The sequence below is a fragment of the Aythya ferina genome, assembly GCF_964211825.1.
Source record: "Aythya ferina genome assembly, chromosome: 2".
Lineage (NCBI taxonomy): Eukaryota > Metazoa > Chordata > Aves > Anseriformes > Anatidae > Aythya > Aythya ferina.
Genome location: NC_140297.1, coordinates 116741524 through 116767656, shown reverse-complemented (window position 1 = coordinate 116767656; position 26133 = coordinate 116741524). Strand labels below are relative to the sequence as shown.

Sequence of the window (26133 nt, the reverse complement as noted above, 5' to 3'; positions counted from 1 at the left end):
CCATTTCGGGAGTGGTATTCACAAGCTAGAAACAGGCTTCAGGAGAATACCAGTGCACTTCCAGAAAGAACGGGTGGACAATTCCATACCAAAAGTTGTGTTGCTTTCCTCTTCCAGATGAGGAGAGGGAAAAAAAAAGTGGCTGCAGTGTCAGTGATACAGATCAAAAAAAAAAAAAAAAATCTAAGCACTCCTTTCCAGTGTGTGTTTAGTGTGTTTAATAAGCACCCTTCTGGAGCTTTCATGCAACTGATGTGGAGAAGCCCTTTTTGCTCATCAGCTGTGCTGTTCTCAACTGGTGTAAAGCTACTGAGCTTAAGGCAGTGACTGCATTTTTGGCTCATTGGAAATCACAAGCAAATGGAATTCTTCTGCTGGCTAACAGGGCAACACAGAATTAGGCCAAAACAATGGTTCTGTGCTATTCAGCAATCTCACTGATTTAGACCTAACTAGTCTTCATTTACAGTCTGTAATTAGGTAAGTAGACATTGAGGAAAACAAAGTTCAGACTAGAGACTTTTTGGCTCATTTGCATAGAAGGCAAATTCAAGTGCCTGTACCCTGATCTGGTACATGCAGAGTTTCTTATTAATGTGGCTAGGCAAAAAAATAAATAAAACAAACACCCCCCACCCTCCCCAATATTGTACCAGATGGGTTTTCTCACATCATTGCTTGATCTTCTTGTGAACATAGTCACATGACAAAGTCAAAATCAATGTGTACCTCAGGTATATATGGATGTGAGTGAATCAGTTATCTCAGCACTGTGCAGATATATATTGGTGGTTCACACAAACTTTTATTTTTTTGAATAAGCTATACCAGTTCCAAATACTCAGTTCTTTAACAGCAGAACACCTTGACAAAACTTTATAAGTGTATGATATCGTTTATTCAAATGAATTCTAAAATACGTCATTTTAAAACAATAGGATGTATTGTGTACAAATGCATTCAATTGACAGAGAGATGTTTTGAACCAATTTAAGAGAGTTGCAGCAAGTGATATTCTTTCTGATGAGTTCAGCAATGCAAGCTCAGTCATGCCAGTTTGGTGAGAAAGCTGAACCTCACCCAGCTGTGAGATTTTTCACTGGAACCTCAAAGCATCATGAGCAATTACATCTGAATGTGGGCAACAATTATAGCTAAAACAGCAAAATACTTGGTATGGGTGAAAAGCAATCAACATAGAGTTAGCTTAACTGTTGTGCTGTTTGTATTTCCTCACCCCCCCCCCCCCAAAAAAAAAAAAAAAAAAAAAAAGTAATTTGTGTGTATGTGAAATATGCCCAGCCTTTGCATGGGATTGCTCCCCCATGTCAGAGCCACCCTGGCTTCCCCTTGCAGGTGAGGCAGAGGAGGGCCAGCACAGCTTGTGGTAATGGAGGCAAACACACCTCTGGTGCAAGAACAGCTGACTCCTTAAAAGAGATCCTGCTTGCATGTAAACAGTCTGCTCCACTAACATTTTCAAGAGCTAAACTTCTGAAAAACAGCAAGAAGACAGAGTTGCCAAGTTTTCCTGTTTCTGAGGCTTATTGTGATGTGATCCAGTGGTAGAGTCTTCCTCCAGGGAAAAATAAATAAATAAATAAATAAAAATTCTAGTTATGCTTTTTTACGACACTTAAAAGAGACTTCCTGCAAATGCTGAGTAATGTGACTCAAGCAGATCTTTGAGGGCTGCCACATTTCCAGTGATTAATGATTTCAATAGAGTGATTACCTACTGTGACCAGTTAAGTCCTTTCTTCGAGGTGCAGCTAGGATATTTGTGGGAAATTCCCAAACACCTGTAATACACTTGGCTGTCTGCCAGGGGAATCGTGTAGATACATAAAACAAATGCTTACAGGTCAGCATCACCAAAGTAACCAAGACATGATAATGAGAAGAATAAGAGCAAAGCAGTTATGATTTTGACTATTTAAGAAGCATGGTCAGAATTAAAGAAGCTGACTCAGTGTCTATTTCATTTACAAGAGTCTTCCAACTTTCACTTCGTTGGATCATCTTTCACATCTTTGAATACATCAAGTTTTCTTTTTTTGTTTTCTGTGTAAATACATAGTGTCATGCATACTTGTCTGACAATAAACTCAGTGTATTTGTAATAAGAATGATTCATTTGTAATATATATATATGTTCATAATAAGCATTAAGTTATATTCCTTTGAAATTTGGAACTGTTCAGTGTACATTCACTTGAATGACTTACAAATGTGAGTAGTATACTATTATCAAAATCTCCAGATAATGTCAAAACTGGTAAACTCCAGTTTTACATAAAAATCTCAAATGTCACTTCAAAATCAGAGGGTATTTCCTGTTGTTTAGTTGCAGGAAGAAAGTGAACAAAAATGATTAAAGATTAGAATTATAACAAAAAGCTTTATTTAAAAAGACTTCATTTTTTTTTTCATGATTTTTATTATTGTTGGTTACTACTGCCATTATTTTAAAGTGCTGTTGTTATGCAGCATTACTTGATAGCAATAAGCTTCAGTGCAAAAATAGACTTCTCAGTACATATTTTCGGAAGATATCTTCTATGTCATATGTTCAGGTAGGTATCATTATAGTATTCGTGCATTATTTGACACTTATTAGTCATTTGACACATCACTTATAGACTTTAAAATAGATGGTTTCTCCTTTAATTCTAAATTATCTTTTAATGAAAGAAAAAAATGCATATCCAATTTATGGTATGTATAGAAAAAGAATAGTTAAAATCTGATACTGAATACAAAAAAATATTCTGATTATATATTCACATCAGATACACCACAACCACTTGCCTTTCAACCATCTCATCAACTTCCATCCCTGTCAACTTTTTATGAGTGAATATCTTTCCATTCTTTTTTTTTTCTCCTAACTGACAAAATGAATAAGCTTTATTCCCCCATCAATAAAAACCAGCATAATAGTTATATAATATATATATGTATTATAATAGTCATTCAAATGTGTTTATACTTATACTGTAGACTTTAACAAAAGAGAGATGCAGATTAAATATCTGGCAAGTCTTTTCCTTAAAAAAAAAAAAAAAAAAGAAAAAAAAGAAAAAAAGGAAAAGTCTGTATTATTATTATTACTTATTTTGGTACCTACAACATTATTTATGTTATAATGATGATAATAAGCATTTTACCTTCACAGAAATCTGTCTGCTATAGTTCAAGATCAAAGGAATGATAAGAAAATGTGCATGAATTTATATTATTTCAACACATAATGCAAAATTATATTTTTTATTAATTGGTTAATCACTATCTGCTTTCTCCAACTACCTATTGTTTATGCTTGTAAATTAAGTAACTTGTCTTTAGTGCTCTGAAAATGTTAGTGGCTTGAAAATAATTTATGAGGACTAAATCATTACTTTTGCATGCCCTAAGGAGAGTTTTCTGTTTATAAATGATGAAGCTCAAATAAATAAATAAAAAAACAAGCAAACAAATAAATAAATAAATAAATAAAGTTAAATATTAAATTTCTTATATTCGGTATTTTCTGAAAACAAAATGATGAATTATTATTATTTGACACCCAATGACCAATTCAAAGCACTCATAACAAGCCACAGCTAAATCTGCTGGCTATAGATGTTTCAAGAGTGTGTACATCTTCTGAAGGCACACTTCAGCTTTTGGACATGGTTTACAATTTTAATTTTTACAAGACAATGTTTTTCATACCCCTAAAGGTTTTTAAAAGATTTTGCCAAGGAGCATTTGAACAATTAACTTAATTAATTAATTAATCAGCTAAAGAAAAAGGACTTAAAAATATATCCATCATTGTTAGTCTCTAAGAAGTATGAATTAGGTAATTATACACTGGTTAGATGAAAATTGGGCTTGCTGTTTTCCAGAGGTGCCCAAGCACACTATGCCAAAGTGAACTCAAAAGCAGGCATGTTACCTGCTCCGTGGAGCACTGGCCTAAGCAGGACTGATCACATATAGTGTCCACAGCAGGAGACCGAAGCAAGAAGGCATGTGCCTACCTAAAATAAATGTGGGGGACTCTAGATCAATTTCTTTCTCTGTCTTAGGAATTTCAAAGCCATGTTTTTCCCTTTCCTCTGCAATTGCCCTAAATATTTCCTGCAACTCCCTAAAATTCACCTGCAATTGCTTTAGCTATTGAGGTTGGGTCTCTGCTTGGCAGAAATAGGTAAAATAAGGAAACATAAAAAAGCTTAATGGTTAAAGAAAGCACTCAGAGTGTCTTAGTTCAAGATGTTCTGTGCTTTTAACTAAGGATTATTTGCAACTAATATATTTCAAGTAGTAGTTATGAGCTTGATGTGGATTACAGAGCTTGACCTTTGGGAGGTAATGATCCCCTCTGACCTTAAAATCTGTGCTAGCTTGATACCTTTGAATGAGACTCATACTCCTGAATTTCCAGAACCCTTTTTTATAAACCATGTGAAAATGTAGTATAATAATTCATGTTTTAATGCCTTGTTGTTGAGACTGTTCTTGATTGAAATGGATCCAAGACAGATTGCCACTTTTTTCCTATTTAGTTGGGTTTTAAAATTGCAGTGTAGATAAATTGAAATTGTGAAGGAGTTTTATTTTTATTTTTTTTTTCCCACTGTCAACAGAAGTCCCATTTCTTATATATTCCTTTTCTTGAAAGAAATGTGCCAGTAACTGACTTTACATAGTAAATCTATCATGCCAAGACTTATTGAGCTAAAATTTATGTCCTTACAAATTCTATAGAGTTAAAAAACTTCATAAGTTTTACTTTTAATAAAGTATAAAACGTGTTTATTAAAATTTTGGAGAACTGAGGTTTCCCCAGTTTTCAGTAGGTTAATTGTTTTGGAACATGAGAGAAGACAATGTGAAAAAATATATATGCTTTTTATTGGGTAAGAAGGAGCAATAACATATAATTACATGCTCATAAATACTACATGCTTTCTTTGAAAGCTTGTTCCAGTGTCATGTGTATAGTTACAAAATCTAAGATGTCAAGGCCATTTTATTGCAAATAACCAGCCCACTGCTATGGAAATAAGTTTGTTATTGATGTTTCACATAGACTTCAAGCCTGCACACATGCAAACTTATACATAGTAAAAAGTATAATTTATACTTTTTATATGTTATATATGATGAATATTAATGTAATTTAAATTCAAGCACACTCTTGTCCTCTAGCTTTGAAAGCATATCTTCACATGCTGAACTCTAAGTCATTGAGATTACTAGTAGTCAAGTTATGCACATCATTAAATGTTCTTAAGTTTAGGTCAATTTTTATTTTATTTATTTATTTTTTTGTTAGTGAATTTAAAAAGATTATTTAAATATGTTTAGCAAATATTCTTATATTGCATAACATACATAGATGCATATTAGAATAACTTGTGTATATAGTGATAGAGAGAATCCATGTTGAAATATCTGCCTTTCTCATCCTGTCCTGAATCAAAAAAATGAGTAGTGATGAAAAAGTTTTTGGAACATAAAGCCAGAGTACCTGAAGGTCACAAAGGGTCTAAGGAATTTTGAAATTAATTGTATTTCATGTCCATATGAGTGGTGATAATAAAAGTTAAGGTATGTTAAATAACATTCTGAAATTAGGCATATAGCTCTAAGCTGTGTTTTTCTTTGTATTTCCTTTTTCACCTTTAGAGAAATGTGAATATGTAAAGAAGTTTATGGGTATCTGCCATGTTATGGTCATTTGCAAATTAAAGATTGCAGGCAAAAAGTAGCAATTGTTAATAGATTTTCAATTAAAAAATATGCAAGTAGTTAGACATTCAATGCAATACTGAGAGGAGTATTTAATCCAGCAGCTTTATTTGATTGCCAAGAACTTTCTAATGGTGCTTGCATTTTAGAAAACTATTGCCACATTTTCTGAGTATGGTAAATTAAAGCAGATAGTTTTGTTGTTAGTATAAGCCAGGTCGTTGGAGATGTTATGCACAGCAGAAAGCTTAGAATTTCCTTTTCCTCTAACAATGAAGTCTGGATACTGGAGCAGATAAATTAAAGACATTTTAAACATTCATGAAAACAAATAATTAAGTATCCAATCTGTTAATTTTTGTAGCAGCCTCCTTTATTTTTCTTGTAATGAGAAAATTCTCTCTTACTACCTTACTGACCCACACTGGTTCTGCATTTAGTCAAATCACTGGAGTTCAGGAAATGAAGTCAGATTACTATTTTACGCTATTCTTTCTTTTCATAAGAACTCATATATTTGATTGTAGAACAAGTAAGCAGTTATCAGTATACTAGTTTGGATCTTTTTTTCAAAAAAAAAAAAGAAATTTTATGCAAAAGTAGTCTCATATGTTCCCTGATCTCTACATGGTAGGAAGTAAAAATGGCCTTTGAGTTCTTCACTCACCACAGGAGGGAACACATACATGTGTCAAATACTAAAATGAAGTATGTTAGAAGTTGTTATGATAACAGTTTGGGGGAAGTAATGATCACAAGTATGAAACAGAACCACACAGGAATATCTGCTCTATCCCCAAGGACAGTTTCAATTTATTTCCCATTTTTAAAGCAATGTTATAGCATGCTATGTATTAAACACTTAAATGTGTGTCATCATGTTATGTAGCTGTATACGCGGGATGGACTATCCCATCACAGCAGGTGTATAGGAATTATGTCCATCTCAGCAGGTGTATAGGAATTATGTTTGAAAAGGTGTCACCTTTCACAAAGGTGTCCTATCCTTATAAAAGACATCCTTCAAGCTGATAGAAAGGTCTACCTGTGACTGTAATGAAAAATATGTTTTTTTATTGTATATTCATATACAACTGTTTATCTTGGCTATTAAAATTATTGTAACCATAGTCCATAGCAGTCCATTTACATCAACACTCAAATGTACATATCAACATACTCACATGCATAAGACTTACACATACACAGCAGTGACTAGAAATTTGTATACGAAATTGTCACATTATACATCAAAATGCATATTAAGATTAGTTTGTGACACATCTACTAGAATTGTTAAAAGGCTATTTTATCCAAGATCTGTTAAATATTGGATTCAATTAACTAGCATCTCTTAGAATATCTGCATGTATAGGTCAATTTAATAAATTACTAATCTATATAAGAAATGTATTGTAGTTTTGGGAGTAATAACATCAGGTTGCAAGAAAAACAATCTTAAAAAAAAAATTGAATCTTAAGAATAATAAATACAGATATATTTTTTGCACTTTTATTCTATGAATCAAATCTGACAGATATGCAGCAAGAATTTTACCTAAGAAAGAGATAAAATTAAGTTTTCATGATTTGCCCTGTTTCTTGAATTTTTGGTTAGTGATTGGTTTCTATTTACATTTTCCTGGTCATATATTTAGCTGTTTGTTTTGTACAAATCTACGATCTCATCTGGATCTAGGATTCTTCAAAGGAAGTAGGATTGTGACACTAAATTCAGAAAGTGTAGTCCATTCTTTCCATCATACTAACAGTGGCTATTTAAGTTTTAGATTAAAGAATATATTGTTTCATCTGCTTAAATGTGTACAATTTTCTGTCTGTTTTTCCCCATTTCTCTCTCGTTCCCCACACTGATTTTGTTGCACTTCTTATTTCCTGCTCTGGCATGCTCAGTGCTCTGTCCCCTTGCAGGTGTAAGTCAGTAAGCAGTAGACTTGTAGTCATTCTCTTTTTTTAATAAATTGAATATGATATCAATGTAAAGATGAAATAAGGCCAAGACATGATGGTAGGACTTGCTGATTTAGAAGGTCTCTTCCAACCTAGATGATTCTATGATTCTGTGATTCTATGATGATTTAAAGGCTAAATTATTTTGGCAAACACTTGTTCCTCTAAATTGTTTCTGAGAAAGGATTGCTTTTCACTGTGTAGAGTCTGTCAATGGACTTGTGCTTTATCCAAAAAATTGGCCCTGTGAGGTTCTTTTAGAGGATGTCAGAGTCTTCTCCTCATTGAAATTTCAGTAAATTTTCTTTGACTTTGCCAATATTTGACTGTGACTTTGCCATTCTTCAGATGAAGGAGTATTTCAGTTGAATGAGCTCCTTTCACTTGATACCAGACATGATATTTCCTTTTACTGGAAAATTAGGATTCCGCTTCTGCAGATGCCCAATATCCCGCTATCTTCCCTGGTGCTCAGGGTAATCACTCTACATATTTCAATTAGACTAATTATGGTTCCAATCAGCTGTTTGGGAATGTGTTTTGATAACTCATAATACAATTCTGTAGTATTCTCTAAACGGAATATTTTTCCAGAGGTCCAACATAGAACCAAGCTTATTAATTAAATCAGACTGTGTTTATGTAAAAACAAAGGTAGCAGCCACACCTTCTCATGGGTAGCAGTGCATCTTCCAGAGCCCCTGTTTCAGGGAACAGACATTCATGTGAAATCTGAACATGACTCACGTGCTCTTGCAACTAACTGGATTATTCATCATAGGTGTAGTCACTGTACAGAGGCTTGTCTTTCCTCTCACTTCTGCAAGACCAGATTTGGAAATAGTAATGGTAGTACATACATGCCAGAAATACTTTATCAGATATTTTAGATTTGTATGAAAATTTCAAATGTTGTAGTATTTGCTAATTGGGTTCAGTACTTTAAAGGCATTGATCTTTTTGTTTCACAGCAACATTCAGAAAAATAACTAGTTAGCTGCTGTATGGTTTCAAATATTAGATCTGCAATCTCTCACACATCTCTGCTTAAAAGTTCCAAGAGACAAAGCAGGATCAGTGACTCCTATATTACTTTCATTAACTCTCACAAATCCAATTTTATTCACAGATTCGTAGGGTCTACCTAGACCTACTTACACAAGACTAGCAGTACAGATGTTTTCCTGTTTAATATGACTCTTTGGACAACCTACAAACCTTTTACTATATATGCATGAGATCAAGAGAGAAAAGTTCTTTGGAAAAGCTGCCATAAAATTCCCATTTAAATTATAATCTTATTTCTCAAGTGCTAACTGTGAAGTCATTACTCATTAATCAGCAGAAGCACACAACCTAGTAAACAATCCGTGTAAACAACTTCTTAGCTAGGAAACATATCTTCTTTTTGCTTAAGATAGAAATCCTTTTTTAAAAAAAAAAAATAATCTTATTTATACTTTTTCTTACTCAAGTAAAATTTGTAAAGCATCTTTATCTCATGCACATTGAAGTACACTACTTTTTAAGTAAAGGACACGTAGAAAGACAACTTCCCTTAAAAGGTCTGGTGATATATGTAATGGTATTTCCTAAATTTTCTAGGCAAAGTTTGTTTTTCAATGCTTAAATTCACAGCCAACAACCCCCCAAACCTAAACCCAGCTTTTCTATGTTGTTATAAAATTGCACAGAGGAAAAAAAAAATAGGTAACAGAAATCTCAAGGATTTTTTGTGTAACAGTAGTCCAGTGGCTCTTTCTCCCTCATCTTCCTTCCTGCTTGCAGGGTCGTGTGTTCATCAGCTCATATCTGTGGGCTGCCCCAGCCCCATCTGCCCCCAGCTCCCTAGAAACGCACCCTGAGGTCCTTGCTTTCACTGGCATCAGACTCCCCTCTAGTGAGCCTCAAAAGAGGTGACAGAAAGTGATGCCATCTCCTGGCTTTCTCCTATATGCCTGTTCCCCCAGTCACTGTGGTGGAAACTGTGCATCGCTCTATGCTTAGTGGGTGTATTTTAAAAAAAAGGGGGGGGGGGGGGGGGGGGAAGGGGGAGACAGGCATATGGGAACGTCCTGTGTATGTGTGGGTTCATCATGCTAAGATTTTTGCTTTTGCTCTGGTGGAGGGAGCCCAGAGTTGCAGGGCTTTTTGAGGCCTATAAGAATGGTCTCTGACCATGGAGACTTGGCATATTTCCACAGTTAAAGCAACAGTCAGTTTCAGCCTTGTTTAATTAAGACAGAATCTCTGCAGGATCACATGAAGCATATTATTTATACATAAGTATGAAATCAGAGTTCGGACTGGATTAGAAAGTGACCTGGAGAAACTGCATGTGCAGGCAAGGGTTGTGTTTCTTGGCAGGGAGCTGAGCTCAGTGTAGAAAATGACCCTTCCATTGGTGGTTTTTATTTTAATTAACTGCAAAAATGGGAAATAGTTATGAGCCCATTTAACTTTATTTTTGAAACAGTTCATGTTGTTAAACAAAATACAGAAGTTGCGTGAGTATCTGCTTTTATGGATATTTTATCAATTTTGCAGTGACTTATTCAACTGTTTGCTGTTGCTTTACCACTACAGCCTCATAGAAAGAGCTTTGGTTCTTGAGGAACATACCCAGGCTCAGCTGGAGAGCAGTAATGATGTTTAAGGTCACTTGTCAGAACTGGGGCGTATGCTGCAGCTGTGCTTGCTCCTCCTTAGCCCTGTATTTGAAGCACTGTCTCTGCCAGATTCATAGCTTCATGGGATTATGCTCTGGGGCTGTCTTAGCTTGTTTCAGTTTGCTCAGGGGAAGAGACTGTACTTGTCATTTGGCAAAATGGATATTGTTTGTCTTTATTTCCAGATACATTAATTGAATCCTGTGTTTTCTTCAGCATTTCTTCTTCACTTTTCATAACTTTTTAGTATTTTTTTTTCCTGGTCTGATTTACAATAGCAACACAGCTTATTTGAAAAACTGTAATATATATATATATTATTTATAATAATCATGTCCACTCCACTTTTTTTTTTTTTTTCCTACAGCCACAGTAAAGACTGGAAAATATTTAGTATGTTATATTCCCTTCCTTTCATTGGCTGCAGTGTGAAGTAAACACAATGCATTTAATGTGTCTTTGTCTATCCTCTGGAGTATATAGACTGAGTGATGTGCTGTTGGTCATTCTAAATTATTTCTTTGTGGTTTTGGTTTTCACAAGAATACCAAACTCTATTAGACAATGAACCTCTTTAATTATTAGCTGAAATATAACCTTTCCAACCATAGTCTGAGTCGCAGAAGACAGGCACAATTTAAAAAGTGTCTTTGTATTTACTTTTTCTTCTGTTTTCACAGATTATTTTAAATTCTTTTCATCTGCACCTTTCTGAGGACAGCTTTGTTAAAATTTATAATATAACAGGTTTCTACTTGCTTCCATGATAACAACTGCATTTTGACCATGACAGGTTTTTTTTGTTTGTTTGTTTTTTAAGAGTTAAGCTTTATACTTAAGTCCAATCATGATTTACAGTTATGTTATTTCATAATGTATTTCATTCAAAGTATCCAAAGGAAGTAATAAAATAGTGAAAATCAAAAGAAAACATTACAAGTGTATCTTATAATCTAATACACTGTAGAGCATTGCGTACTCTTTAGTCAGCCTGTAAAAGTAACAGGATAGGTATATGCTTCTGAGTGTATTTCTTCCATTTCTCCTACGTTTCCAACAAAATAAACTTCAGGATATTGCTAATTATAGTTCAGTATTTCTCATAACTAAGGGATTTCCTTTCTTAATATCTTTATGCACTCTTAAAATTAACCTGAAATGATACCGTCAAACTAGCAAGCTATATATTTTGTTTCTTATGTTGCACAACACTTTTGACATTGACTCACCAGACAAGTTAGGTGCTGCTACCACAAGTATCTTGAAGATAATCTAAAAAAATAATTGAAATCAGTTGCTAATCCTGAGAAAGTATGAGACTGTAACCAGAAAGAAATCACAGAGGCAGATTTTCTTAAAATCAATTTGTTATATGGGTTTGTAAAGTAAAGCTCTGAAGTGATACTTTAAAGTCAGAAATGTTCTGACAAAATCCATACAGGGAAAAAAAAAAGAAAAAAGAAAAATAATGAAAAGAAAAGAAAAAAACAAACAAACAAACAAACAAACAAAAAAAAAAACAGGAAATGTGATCAGTGATAGATCTTGAGCTGAAAAGAAATGATTTATAGCTGCTGCATAAGCTAGCAGTGCTCTAAATGCTCAAGAACAAGTTCTAGCTGTCACAGCAGGCAGCTGGTGGCTGGGCATGTTGCACTGGAACCTAGGTGGCCCTGGCAGCAGGGGCAGGGTTGCAGAGTCCCATGACCAAGTTGTTTGGCAGATCCTCTGTGGCAAAACCTAGCGATGTAGGAGGCAACCACTGGGACAGTGCTCTTGGGACAGTGGTGTGCTTTGAATATGTGTGGTCCAGACACAGCCTTATTTGCCCTCTTCTAGGTAGGGATAGAGCATGGATTCACAGCAGAGAGGGCTCATGCTGGGGCTAGGCAGCACACAAGCCCCACCGTGTGCTTACTGGGACTTGAGTAGGACTGCTGCAATTTCAGTCCTTCCAAGGGGAAGGGATAGAAAAGTGTGGTTTGTCTGCAATTACCACAATTTGGCCTGCAGGTTGAAAATAGAAATGGTTAGATTAGAACAAATTAAAACTTGAGTCATGCACTCCTTTCTAGTTTTTAGCATGGTAAAAGCTATAAGCTCAGGAACTAATTTGCCAGCTCAGTTGCAAACAAAAAATGAAAGAAATTTAGGGCACAGGAAGTCATTGTTTTTAGATGGGAACAGCTCACTCCTTGCCTTCCTTGTTTTGTGAAGACCATTGGAACTGGCCTCCCCAAACCTTCCAGATGCTCAGAAAACCAAATTCTCTCAGAATAAGATTTTGAAGAAATTTTCATGCTAATATTTTTCCTTGGAAGAAGCTCGTTCTACCTGTTAATAAAGTGATCTTTAAATCTCTTAGTAAATCCCACTTCTGTCAGTTAACCTTTTTGACCTCTTCTGTCTCCTGTGCTTAATCCTTAAATTGTCAGTGTTGCGATTGTTCAAACTAGGTTGCAAATTTCTCAGGGCGGGAACCTTGTCTAAATTTGTATTCGTAAGACACTATCCACATACACTGCACCTACGGCACTATATAGGTAGTAATGAATTTTCTGAGTGAATAAGAGATTTATCTAAAATTCTTTTTTAGAATACTTATTTAAAATATATATATATATTTAAAGTTTACAATAAAAGTTATGATTGTAACATACATGTTACTGATACTAAAGATATTTTAATGTTATTTCTTTTGTCAGTAATAAATGGAATTCAAATTTAATAACTGGAAGTACATTCACTGTAATTAACATTTATCTTTCAAAAGCGTTTATTTTACTAATTGTGTTGCCACTGCCATAAAGTAAAGTGTTATTTTTATAAAAATAAGTAATTTTTAAACATAATATGAACTTCACAGAGACAGGAAGGTATTTAAGTGCCTTGCTTGAAAAAATGCACTTACTGTTGTTGGTTGTATTCTCATGTATACACAAAATTTCAGTGCAATTACTCTGAACTTGCACTCTATTTTTAGACAGAAACATGTCATGTTTTTTCTTAGGAAGTCTCTGTCTCAAAGATTGCTGTAGGCTGTGTGAGTTTGCTAGGAAAGTACCAGTATGTACCTGCCATGTTCTTATATGCTTCCCTGGATCCATTATTGGCCACTGTCAACAGGGAGCTGGGCCAACTGGGCCTGTGGTTTTGTTTGGTACAGTTGCTTTTATAGCTTTAGATGTCTGTGGAGGACTTAAGCTCATCCTACGCAAGGCACACCAAACAAATTAAGGCAATACAACTGTTGTATAATAATCATTCCTGATATTTTTGCAAGCACCAAAATGATTTAAAAGACTTCTTTCCATAGAAAAAAGCCTGGAGATACTCTTTCAGTCTTATCTGACCTTCTGTAGCAAACCTCACTGAATCTGAATCTAATCTCCCTTTGCAAATGAGAAACAAACTTCACTGAAATGAATGGAATGTCATAAAACTAGATTTTAAATTAGAATTGGACCAATAACACTGCTTTAGAGGATTGTCACACAGCCGATTTTAGAGACCTCTTCTTCACCTAACTGTGAAGATACAGGAATCCAGGTGTGCTGGCTTCATTTGAGATTTTAGCTTGAAATTAATGAGAATTTAGTTTCTTATTCCTACTTTTATTTTTTTAATTTTTTAATTTTAATGCAACCTAATTACAATTCCGTAAAGATGTACAAACTCCAACGAAAATCACAAAAGAGAAACAGAGTAGTTCCTCCAGCAGAGGAACAGAGAGGGAAAACTCATGCTGTTAGAAGCCAGAGATCCTGTATTTCATGGGATGTACCAGTTTGCACAGTGCTTGGCAAAGTTTACATAGCATTGGTGAAGATCTGCTGTGAGCTGTAATATGGGGACAATGCGACTGCCAGAGTTCAGTTTCCAACTTGTCCTGAGGGCTTTTTATGCTTATATATGCCCCACCTGAAAATGTGCTTAACTAAAAGGCTAGTACTTACAAATGACATTCAGTCAGCATTTTCACACGATTAACTTGCCAATTAAAAATGGGCTTGGTACTGCGTGTAGAAGTTAACTTAGATACTCCTAGCTTGGGCAGAGAGTTGCTTTCAGGCAGGGTGAGGCCAAGTCTGATTTTGTAGGAGGTGTTGTGCCTGCTTTGAGAGAGACGCTGTGACTCCCTGGGGAGCTGGCACAACCTCAGCCGAGGACTTGTTGCCCTTGGCCCTTTTCCCGGCATTGCAGGCAGAGGCAAGAGCACTGCTGGCAAATAGGAGTATGACTTGTCCCCAGTGAATGGCAGTTTACCGGGGTTTCTTTCACTTCCCCTGCTCTTACTTGGTGCTACGTATAATGGGTTCAAAAAAAATAATAATAAAAATAATAATTTCCATCATTTTAAAATCTTTAAAATAATTACTATGGGCATAGCCTAATTATATGTTGGTTCCACTGCAAGAGGAAAAGTATATGTGTCTGGAATTTGATGACTGTACAGCTCAAGAAAAAAGATTTACAGTATTTTAAGTATATTAATTATATACTTTTATATTGAGAGGAGATAGAAGGCATCACAAGATGCTTTTCCTCTAGGTGAAGTAAAGGCAGAATAAAACAGCTACTTGTCCTTGGAAAAGCACATCTGTGGTGGTTTTGGATGTGTTGTTGGATTGTGAGTTTTTTTGTGTGTTTTTGTTTGTTTGTTTGTTTGTTTTTGTGTGTGTGTGTGTTTAAGGGGAAAATGCTTATCTTCGATATTACAAGCATGAACATATCTGGAAAATAATAAATTGTTTTGGTGTGATGTACATATAAAATACACATTAGTATGGCAACAAATTGGATATTAATTGAATCTAATTAGACTTATGCATATGACATTGTTAAATTTGTCCAAATAATTTTGATAACTGAATAAAAATTAGATGTTTGTCCTTTACACATATTATGTCTGACATTTGGTTTATGTATTTATACATTAACATGTGAGATGTTGTGACATAGAGGGTTACCTTCTTGACTTCCCTACATAATAATGAAAATTAAAATTTCTGGACAATCATAAAACAAAGCTTGATTATTTTAAACAATTGCAACAATTAATTTTGGTCTGTACTAATATTATGAATTAGTCTGAATAATAATGAGGAAAATTATATTTCCCTATCACTGTTCAAATCAAATAGCAATACAAGTTCTCCCTGTGGCACCTGTGTAGATATCACTCGTCAACACCTCCTACTGTTTGTGATAGCTGTTAGGGCCTTATCTTCTGTACAAGATGAAACTTGATTCATTTACATTTTCCCTTTTCAAAGTAACAAGTAGTAAAAGCCAGAAAATCTCTGAGATTTTTTTTTTTTACATGTTCCCTGTCTCTGTCATTCATGCCTTTCTACTTTAAGTTACACATAAAAATCAGATTTTCTAAAGGAAATAAGCTGAGAAGGAACTCCCTGCTGACTTGTCTCTGACCACATGACTGCATTTGCTTTGTTTTGCTTTGTTTTGCTTTGCCTAACAACATTCTCCAGAGCTTTTCAGTGGAGGGATTACATTTTTTATGTTTTTGTAGCATCTTTGATGCTATTAGTGCTCCTGTAATACAAATAATCAATAATATTTATGTGATTTAAATATCAAGAACTATATTCTATAATATAATATATTCTAATCTGTATTCTAATAAATATTCCAGACAGTAATTTTACTACTCTCATATGGTATATTACCCCTAAAGGTTACATTAAACTGTGGAAAAGGTCCATACCATAGAGCTTTAAAGTTCCTCTTTGGCTTTTTAGGCAAATGGTAGCTCTTTTGTTTACATGGGATTTTCATTCTGCATACCCTGCCTTGCTGTATTTGCTATTTTAAAATAATGTAAATAATTCATAGAGATAGAGGTCTAACAGCAGCAAGTAACATTCAGTGTCAACTAACACAGATTAACTCATGTAGAAAGAAACAAAAATGAAAAAAGTATATGTAAAACCTGCTATGGTGAGGGGGCTCCCTGCAAACCATCTTTCTCAGCTCTCAGCTCTGTTGTTATGATGATTAAAGCAAAAATGAGGTCCTTTAATTTTATCTTTGTTGACGACAAAATTCAGAAGATGAATTTTGACAATTCATTACATTCATTACAAATTCAATAAACTGAGCTGGCAATGTGCACTTGCAGCCCAGAAAGCCAGCCATATCCTGAGCTGCATCAAAAGAAGCATGGCCAGAAGGTCAAGGGAGGTGATTCTCCCCATCTACTCTGCTCTTGTGAGATCCTACCTGGAGTGCTGTGTTCATCTCTGGGGCTCCCAGTATAAGAAGGACATGTAACTGTTAGGGTAACTCCAGAGGAGGGCCATGAGGATGGTTAAAAGGGCTGGAATACCTCTCCTATGAAGATAGGCTGAGGCAGTTGGAGTTATTCAGCACGGAGAAGAGAAGGCTCCAGGGAGACCTTATAGTGACCTTTCAGTACCTACAGGGGACCTACAGGAAAGCTGGGGAGGGACTCTTTGTCAGGGATTGTAGGGATAGGATAAGGGGGGGTGGCTTTAAACTAAAAAGAGAAGGTTGCCAAGAGAAATTGTGGATGCCCCATCCCTGAAATTGTTCAAGGCCAGGCTGGATGGGGCCTTGTCCAGCCTGATCTAGTGGGTGGCATCCCTTGCAATGGCAGGGGGTTTGGAGTTAGATGATCTTTAAGGTCCCTTCCAACCAAAGCCATTCTATGATTCTTTGATTCTAAAAGAGTATAGTTTTAGATTAGGTATTAGGAATAAATTCTTCTCTCAGTGGTGAAGCACTAGAATAGGTTGCACAGATGAGAATCTGTGAATGCACCTTCCCTGGAAATGTTCAAGGCCAGGTTGGACGGAGCTTTGTGCAGCCTAGTCCATAATGAGTTGTCCCTGTCCATCTGGGGGGGGAGGGGGGGGTTGGGGTGGAACAAGGTGATCTTTAAGATCCCTTACAATCCAGGCCGTTCTATGATTATTCTATGATGACAGACTGCAGAAGGCAGATGCACAACCATAGGATGCCTGTTCTACAGTTAGCTTCTGTTGGCAGAGGTCTCTAAGTGAATGGTGGTGAGCCTATTGTGTCTCAGCATAAATGCTTTACCAGACTTCTTCAGAGAGCAGGATTTTTAAATCAATCACAAACTTCTGTGTTAACCATTCCTTCCTGCAGCAAATTTCTCCTTCTGTCAATAGTTGTGACACTGTCTTTCTTCAGTCAGTCTCCATGAAAGACCCATTTACTGACCACTGTCAATGATGTATCTTTGGTTTGTGTATCCAGTGATGTAGACTCTGTGTTGTCTTGAATATTTGATTAGTTTGCAAGACTCTATAGCTAATGCTATCTCAGAGACATGTCTCAGAGACGGGTTAGGAATGATACTACACACCTCGTGCTTCAACTTTTTCAGTTCCACTTAAAATTGGAACCTCAATCTGGTAAGCCATCCTATGCTAGCTACAGGCCCACAACACATTGTGAAAGACCACGTTTTACTCCTTTCATGTGTAACAAATGTAACTTCAAGATCATACAAACTTGACTACTACCTTTTGTTTTGAAAATGTATTGGTAAGCCTGGAAATGAACAAGAATAGGAGAAAAGCAGATCACAATTAATTTAAGATAACATATGGTAGCAGCAATATATTTCTATCAATATTGATTAAATAACTCAATAAGACTACTGAATTGTTTTTATAGGAGCAAAAGAGTGTCAGGTATTTAAAAAGCACTCATCATCTGCCTGACATTCAAAAGTCTGACACACTCAAGGAAATCTTTGTCCTTATTGTCTCCAGACTGAGTAAATGGCATTAAAATGGTCAGCCCAGAACAGACTGTCATAATATAAGGCTACAAAAGACCTTGACAGGGTCAATGAGTCGAGCTCCTTGTTGCTGTAAGCAAAAACGTCAGAGGTGTTTTTTCTACAAAGTTATCAAGTTCCCATCTCCTAATAATTAGATGTGTTGGTTGCTGTCCTTTAATTATAACCTCATTGACACTGCAGGAAACTGATCCTTTCTTTGTTTACATTGTTTTAATTCACTGGAACATAGTACAAATTTGGGTGGAACATGCACAAGTTCCTCTCTTTCAATTACTGTAATAAACCTCTCCTAGTACTTACTGTAACAAAATGTTGTTAAAATGTATGTTACAAGACCAGAGGATTTCTGTTATAATTTATGGAAACAGTATACAATCACCAGATAGAATATTTCTGTAATAGGAATCTGATGTGTTGTAATACAGCTTTGTAAGACTTTGAGATTTTGTTCTTAATATTAAATAACTTCTTCACAAATCACTGATGATACTTATGAAACAAAAACAAAAAACATCATTGAGCCTAGATATAAAACAGTTGTTTTTAGAGGGAAACTGTCTTACCAGGCTGGAGGAAGCTGTTTCTCAGAGGATCTCCGTCACACTAATAGGCAGCCCTTGAAGAGTCCTCCTGGCTAATGTTAGGGAAAAGTGAGATTTACAGTATATAAGCACTATTTTTTCATCTCTTTGATTTTCCTGTTTATATATATAGTTTCTGATTGTGAGGGTAAATAGAAGTCTGAATTTAAGAAATCAGAGTTTCCAAAAGGAAATAAATGTCAATTCTGATTTCAATGAGGCTGATTTATTAAGTGTGTTATATTCCAAAGATTTACTGGCCTGGAGCAGCACTGGACTTCAACTATGTGATGGAAAGGGTATAAAGCCTGACAGCCTCGAGGTGCTTCAAAGTGACCAAAAGAGACAGAGGCAAAGATTTTCCACTTTTGGTTTCCGTTATTTAGTGCTCTTTCAGGGAACTTTCTAAAACAGAGGTTCAATGATCTGACTTATCTTACAGGCAATATCACTTAGCTTTGAGTTTCTTTCTTCCTTTTCACCTTAATCCATCTGAGGGAAGGGGAAGTTTCCGTCCCAATATTTTTATTTTTTTTATTTACTCAGACACATTTATTCCTCATTTAAAACTTTCAGAAAGGTTTGGTCACCTATTGCCCTATTTTCCATAGTACTTTTCCTAAATCATTCTCACTGTTTTTCTTTCTCTCAACATTTTTCTATTGTTCCCCATTCCCTTTTCATGTTAAACTCAGGATCCTTCAGTGCTAACAAGACTTACCCATCCATTTAAGTCTGGTTCCCTTCACTCCCTTTCATGCACCTGCTTTACTTCACTTAATCACCTGTTTCCTAATCGATTGCTTTGTCTCTTTTTGATGTCTTGCTGGAAAGTTCTCGTACTCTTTTCCATCAAACTTCCTCTTGTAGAGAGAAAGTTTCGCCTCTGACTTTGGATGATACCTTCTCTTTTTCCCTTTTCCCAAAGTCACAAATCATATAAACTGCTGTTTTCATTGGTTTGCCTGTGAGTTTTTTAAAACAATGAAACATCTTTTTTGATTGAAAAAAAAAATAATTGGATGTTATAACATTTGGTAGGAGAATATGCTTCAAATAAGAGATATTTCTGTGGCTGGGTTTATTCGATGACAACATTTTTTCCTGTTTGAGAGTTTAAGGCAGTGTGCTGTATTATGCTGGTTTGCTGTTCATTAATTCTGACATGATCAAAGACCACAAAAAAGGGTGAGGTAATATAGAAAGAAAAAAAATATATATATTAGAAAATATAGTTAATTAGATTTTTTCATTTAAGCACACAGAAAGTGTTTTTCACTGAGAGTGAATCCCCCACTTTGTCTAGTGCATTAATTTGTCACTCTGCATGGGGTATAAAGTATTACTGCTGAAACTAAAAGAAAGGTTATTTTCTGAGCTGCACAGGACACTCAGCCAAGCACTAAAACTAAAAAGTAACTCTAAGTTATGGCTAGGTACATGTATAAATAACAAAGCAAACTACCTGTATCTCAGAAATTCATAGCTGCATTTTTTTATCTTATCATGAAAGTTGTTGATGGACAAATCTTCATACAAGTTGAAGTAAGTTACAACCTTCCAAATAAAGGTACTCAGAAGTTTTGATTCCCTTTCTTGTTAGTTTATGTTGTTCTATAGTAAATAGGCTGGATCTTAACTTATGCTTTCTTTTTAGTTGCATAATATAAATGAACTACTAGAAAAGAACAGAAGTGACTCTATTATTAACATGCAATTTCTTTGGGCAGTGAAGAGCCCTTCCCCTCCAGAGCCTTCCAAAGAGGTTGATACAGGATTTTGTCTTATTTATTGCCCTCTGAAGCAGTCAGGAATCTCTGATTAGCCAAGCCAGATTTCTTTGATAGTTCATATTATTAATATTCATATGAATATGATAGTTCACGTGATAGTTCATACTGGGACTCCATGCTATGTAGCCAAATGACAGAATAAATGCCAAGAAAGGAAATTACATTGGTAGCATAGCAAAGTGTTAGAAAGCTCAGTTAATATCTCAAGTCATAGATTCCATTAATATTGAATAGATGTCCATGTATGTTTGCTACTGTTGAGTTTTAGTCACCATTACTGAGGTAAACACTTCCCTCTTCCGCAAAGAAAATAAGACATAAGCCCTTTCCTTTCATTTATGCCAAAGTGTCATAACTTTCTCTTTGACATCTGCTTGTTTTACTGGTTAGATTCACATTTGCTCACACAAACTTGCTTAGCATGAACCCACAAGAATAACCCAGTTATATTACCCAGAAAATGCCCGTGTATTTTGTCCCCTTTCCCATCCCAAATCTTCTAATATATATGTATATATATATATATATGAAATCTGACCACAGAGATGATGGTAACCATCAGTTTAAAAGTACTATCAATTTTGTAGTCTGTCTGAGCAGTACAGCATTCTGCTTGGAACTGAGGATTATTTTCACCTGCCAGATAAGTAAAGCAGATCCACAAGGACCAAATAAATACTTCCTCATTCAGTGTCTCATTGGGATCTGTCAAGAAATTGACAAGTGAAACATGTACTTGACAAGTGTATTTCATGATTCACACACAATTGCAGAGCATATTTAACTAAGATTTCAGGTAGACTAATCCTGTAAAAGAGGTCTATATAAAAATTAACAATACTATCTGTATTACAGGTCAGGTTCTTCAATCTATAATTGTCTGCTCTCCCATTCCTTATTACATACCTTGTGCATTTTCTTTCTGTTTTAAATGCATGGTAAGTGCATGGTTATAACAATTTAATGACTTTTTAAAATATATTTTAACATTTAATGTCATTAATGGCAAAAGATAATCCTGTAACATATTTTCATAGCAATCTTAAAATCTCTTAAATATTTTGTATCATAATGGAAGATGTGGTGAAAATATACATATATATTTAAGCTACAAATATTTTTCCTACTCTTATGTTTTCTTTCTTTCTTATGCAGATCACACTGTATTTATTCATACTTTATTTATACTCTGTCAGACTTGCTGCAAATGTTCTTTAGGAATTAATCTTGAAAGACAAGTTTATAGTTATTGGGTAAGTACCCCAAAAGTATAGATGCACTATTTGAATATTTTTTTGATGGTCAGGTAATAAGCAAATAGCATAGGAAGCATGCTAGAACAGACCAAGATAACAGACAGAGCAGGACACCAAGTAAAAATTATAAAAGTAGGTAGGTAGGTAATGATTTTCCCAAGCATTGCAACAGGCTGATTATTTGCAACTTGGGGAGTACATGAGCTCAGTGTATTCTGTGACCCTATAGATTTTACTTCCATGAAGTTCTTCAGTTTGTCCTTTGATCTGTACAAACTTCTAGTTTCTACAAAACACTGTCATTATAGTGACATCCTGCATGAAACAAACAAAAAAAAAATCAAAATGTTTTGAACCAACAATCTGCAGATTCATCTGATGTCACTGCTTCTACTACTGAGAGAGACAATGAACAACTGATGCCTATTCACCCTTCCCATGCCACTCCCCATATTTTATGGCTTTATCATATATCCCCTCAATTGCTAGTTTGCCAAGCTGAAGTCTCCTAAACTGTGTAATTGGAAGTTGTTCATACCTTTGATCATCTTTACGTCTTTTCTCTGGATCATCTACAGCTCTTCCATATCCTTTTTTGAGGTGGGAGGATGAGGACTGCACCGAACACTCATTCTGTGTAGATCAAGTGGGACCCTGATAATTAGAACAAATATTTCTCACATGAACTTGGGGTTTACATTTATCAAAACATTTAATTCTCTTGATTTCCTATTACAAGTCAGGATTTTAAATTCAAGATTGGCTAATGAATACTGCTTTTGGCATAGCAAATTAAAGTTTGTTTTTAAGTGATACAGCTCCCGGGAAACATATGTTTGCAAGCTGAGTTTGCCTATGCTGAAACCAGACAACATAGATCCAGTTCTACCTTTGAATGTTTAGATAATAATGACTCATGCTAATATAGGCTGTCTAGAACAGTTCAACTGCAGCGTACTAAAGAGTTTATTATAAAATATATTAAAAAGGGGCATATACACAAGTGAGTCACAGACCAGAGCAGTTCAACATGCTAACAAGCGATGCAAGTGAGATGTGTCATCCTAAAGGTGTAAATGCTCTGGTGATAGCCCAGCTGGGACCACTGAAAAGTATGGTATATGGTATAAGAAAAAGCAAGGAAGTCAGTGAAAGCACATGTGCTGAAAAAGGATACCAACCCTGTCTCTTTTCCATATTTGACATAGTTATTCAAAAAGTTATTTAGTGGAATTTCATCCCACACTTGTGGCAGGCCATTTATGAATGTAGACAGAGAAAAACTAGCCTGAGTCAGCTCTTTGTGTATGTAAGCAATGGAAGAAACAGATTCTTTTATTATTATTATTATTATTACTATTAATTTAATATAGTTCTGGTAGAATTATATTATTATTTTAAAATGTAATATATCATAGTTTTCCTAAGCATGATGCTTCAGTCAGCTAGGCTCCTCTTTCTTGAATAAAACCATTTGTTGCTTATATTTTACATGTGTATTTTTACTTCAGGCATTACTGTGTTTCTGGGATTTATTACTGGATATTTTACAAAATTAAAGCTGTGGCATGTATTTTTTACTACTTTCCTCCAATGGTACATAAGCTTCTGTTCCATATTAAACTTAAAAATTAATTCAGAGATTCCAAAGTAAACACATTTTAATGAGCATTCATTTATTTCTGTGCATCACTGAGAAAATGAAAGCAATGAAAAAGATGACACTTCAACACTATGACTGAAAATAAGAATAACACAGTGTAGGGATGCTTGAAGTTCACATTTCCTATCATGAATTTCTAATTTGGAACATTTGTTTCTTTTACCATGCTGCTATGACAACTAGAGAATTTCCCCCTTCTGTGTTCAGCAAGAAAGAAATTAAAAGTTCAGCTAATGCTTGGTTTTCCGTATTTTGGACTGGTGAATTATCTACAGCTTTTTAGGAGAGTTAACACAACCATCTCATTATGAGATCATATCCTGTGCCTGAGAAAATTTTACCAAATCAGTACAATTCTTCAAAAATATGTAGTGTCAACTAGAAAGTTTTTTTCTGAATAACTGTATAATATCTTTTAAAAAAACTCTTGAAATCACACTGAAATTCTAGAATATGTAATTGCTTACAATTTTTAAATGTGTAATGGAGACTTACACATCTTCTGTGCTGCAGTTTCTTTCCTGCAGAACAGGTTTGAGTTGTCATGAGTACTCCACCCATGCGTATATGAAAGATTAGCAATGAAAAAAAAAAAAAAGAAGAAAAAAATTTCAAAAATATAAGCTAGAAATAAATTAGTAAGTATAAGTCATAAAAGTCCACTTTGCTTTGACAGCACAGAGTCATGCTGCTTGAGCAGAGACAATGGAAAATGCTTTGAATCAGCAAAAAACCCTACTGATTTTCCCTATGTGCTTTGATGATGGGGTTATTTGTTGTACAGAGTTCAGCAGCTACATTATTACATCAAGTATTTCTGACCTTCCAAGAGAGACATAAATTGACTGAAACGAGTCAGGATTACATTTACTTCCCAATTCATGTACAAGTTACATGGCTTTAGAAGAACATAAATAACACTGCGCTAAGAGCTGTTGAATGTGTTGCAAGCAGATTTTGCAAGATACAGGAGTCATGCTGGAAAAGCTTGTGATGAGACAGGACCTACGCAGAGAGTTGTTCCTGGGAGAAGAGCAGATAACATTTGCAAGCTGTATGTGACGCATGGGGTCAACAAAGAGAGAAGCCATGTTGACGTGCTCCAAAATTTGAGACATCTCCATGAGGGGACAGACTGAGAGGGGGACCAAAAGAATGAGTGAGCCTTTACTCAGCACGTGTGATCTGACAGGTCTGGTCAGGTTGTAGATAAATCCTTTGAAACTGCAACATCCTTTTAAGGAATGAACAACTGACAATAAATGTATGGGAGGTACCACGTTGGAATCACACATCTCTTCCTTGCAATCAGTTCACGGCAGTGTGGCACAAGAAAGGGCTAGCCATAGTCCAGTTCTATGTAATGAACAACAAGACAACATCTCTTGAAGTTATCCAGCAGTGTACAGTGTGAGGGCTATGAGAATACTTACAATCAGACCTGTAGACTGATGCTCAGACCAGCATGACCCTGGGACTTGACTGTACCACTGAAGTCCATGTGGGTTTGGCAACTGACTTAGCAGAGTTAGGAACAGTTCCTAACCACCAGAAGTAGAAGAAACAAGGTCACATAATACAAGCTGTGTAAAATGTGGTTACCTTCATTTTTTTAGCCACTTCACCAGCAATAGACCACACAGTCCTTTAAGTCAATGCCTAATCTTCTTATAGTATTTAGAAATAAAGCATAAGATCTTACACAAGGATCCTGAAGAACCAGCACTTGAACTGGGGAGCAATATAAACTGCCTACTCAGCAGTATTTAGGAGGGAAACGTAGCGGTTCATCATTGCCTGTGAAGAGGATTAAGAAGCCATCTATCTGCTATTTGAATCTCATGTTCAAGGCAGATGATTAAATCAGTCCTTTCTCATAAAATGTGAGAAGATAGAATTTAATCCAGACATTTGCAGTACTCAGGCTGCAGTACTTCCTCTATTTATAGCACATATGCATTTAAATTCATCTTCTGCCTCATTTCTGCACCTCTCATGAGAGTGCCCAAGTTTATTAGGGGTTAACTATCTGCCAAGAGAAGTTAAGAATGGCTCTCCAAGAACCTGTTGTCTTTCCCACAATGCTGGGAGTTGAGAAAAACAATTTTGAATCCCCATTTCAAAGAACATAATATAAACTGTAAAAGTGTTTATCAGTAAATGGAGATGACCAACTCATCCTGTAAATCTGTGTTTTGTATGCCAAGAAATCTCTTACATAGACTTCAAGTAGTACCTCACAAAGCTGACTCAGGGTTTCTCAGGGCTGGATCTTGTCCTAATAACTTGTCTTTAACTCTTTTCCTCAGTCCTTGGGGAGTCTCAATGACAGAGGTGCAAACAACTTTTCATTACATATATTTGTAGCACTGTAGATTGAATGTTTTAAAAATATTGATCTATACATGATTATTTATTTTTACTAAGTGATTTCCAGTGCCTTGAGCATATTGAGGCTATGTTCATACTCCTTCACAAACTCCTGTATAAATACAAACCTCAGCAGGAGCACTTAGACTGTAATATGAACCACAGTTCAGCAGTTTTCTTTTGGGGAAAATAAAACAATAACAAGGCTATGATGTTTCTGATGTTTGAGTTAGCACATGGGGCCCATTAACAAAAGGAGAGAAGGG

General features: G+C 35.4%; 2 long non-coding RNA genes across 2 annotated transcripts in view; both read left to right on the top strand.

Moving 5' to 3' along the window:
* LOC311432666 overlaps positions 1-26133 on the top strand; it is a 73322-nt gene that overhangs the window by 8607 nt on the left and 38582 nt on the right. The window lies entirely within an intron of this gene.
* Positions 1874-25675, top strand: LOC311432582. Its single transcript, XR_014690149.1, has 2 exons — positions 1874-1919; positions 24174-25675. It is a non-coding gene; the product is annotated as an uncharacterized lncRNA (long non-coding RNA).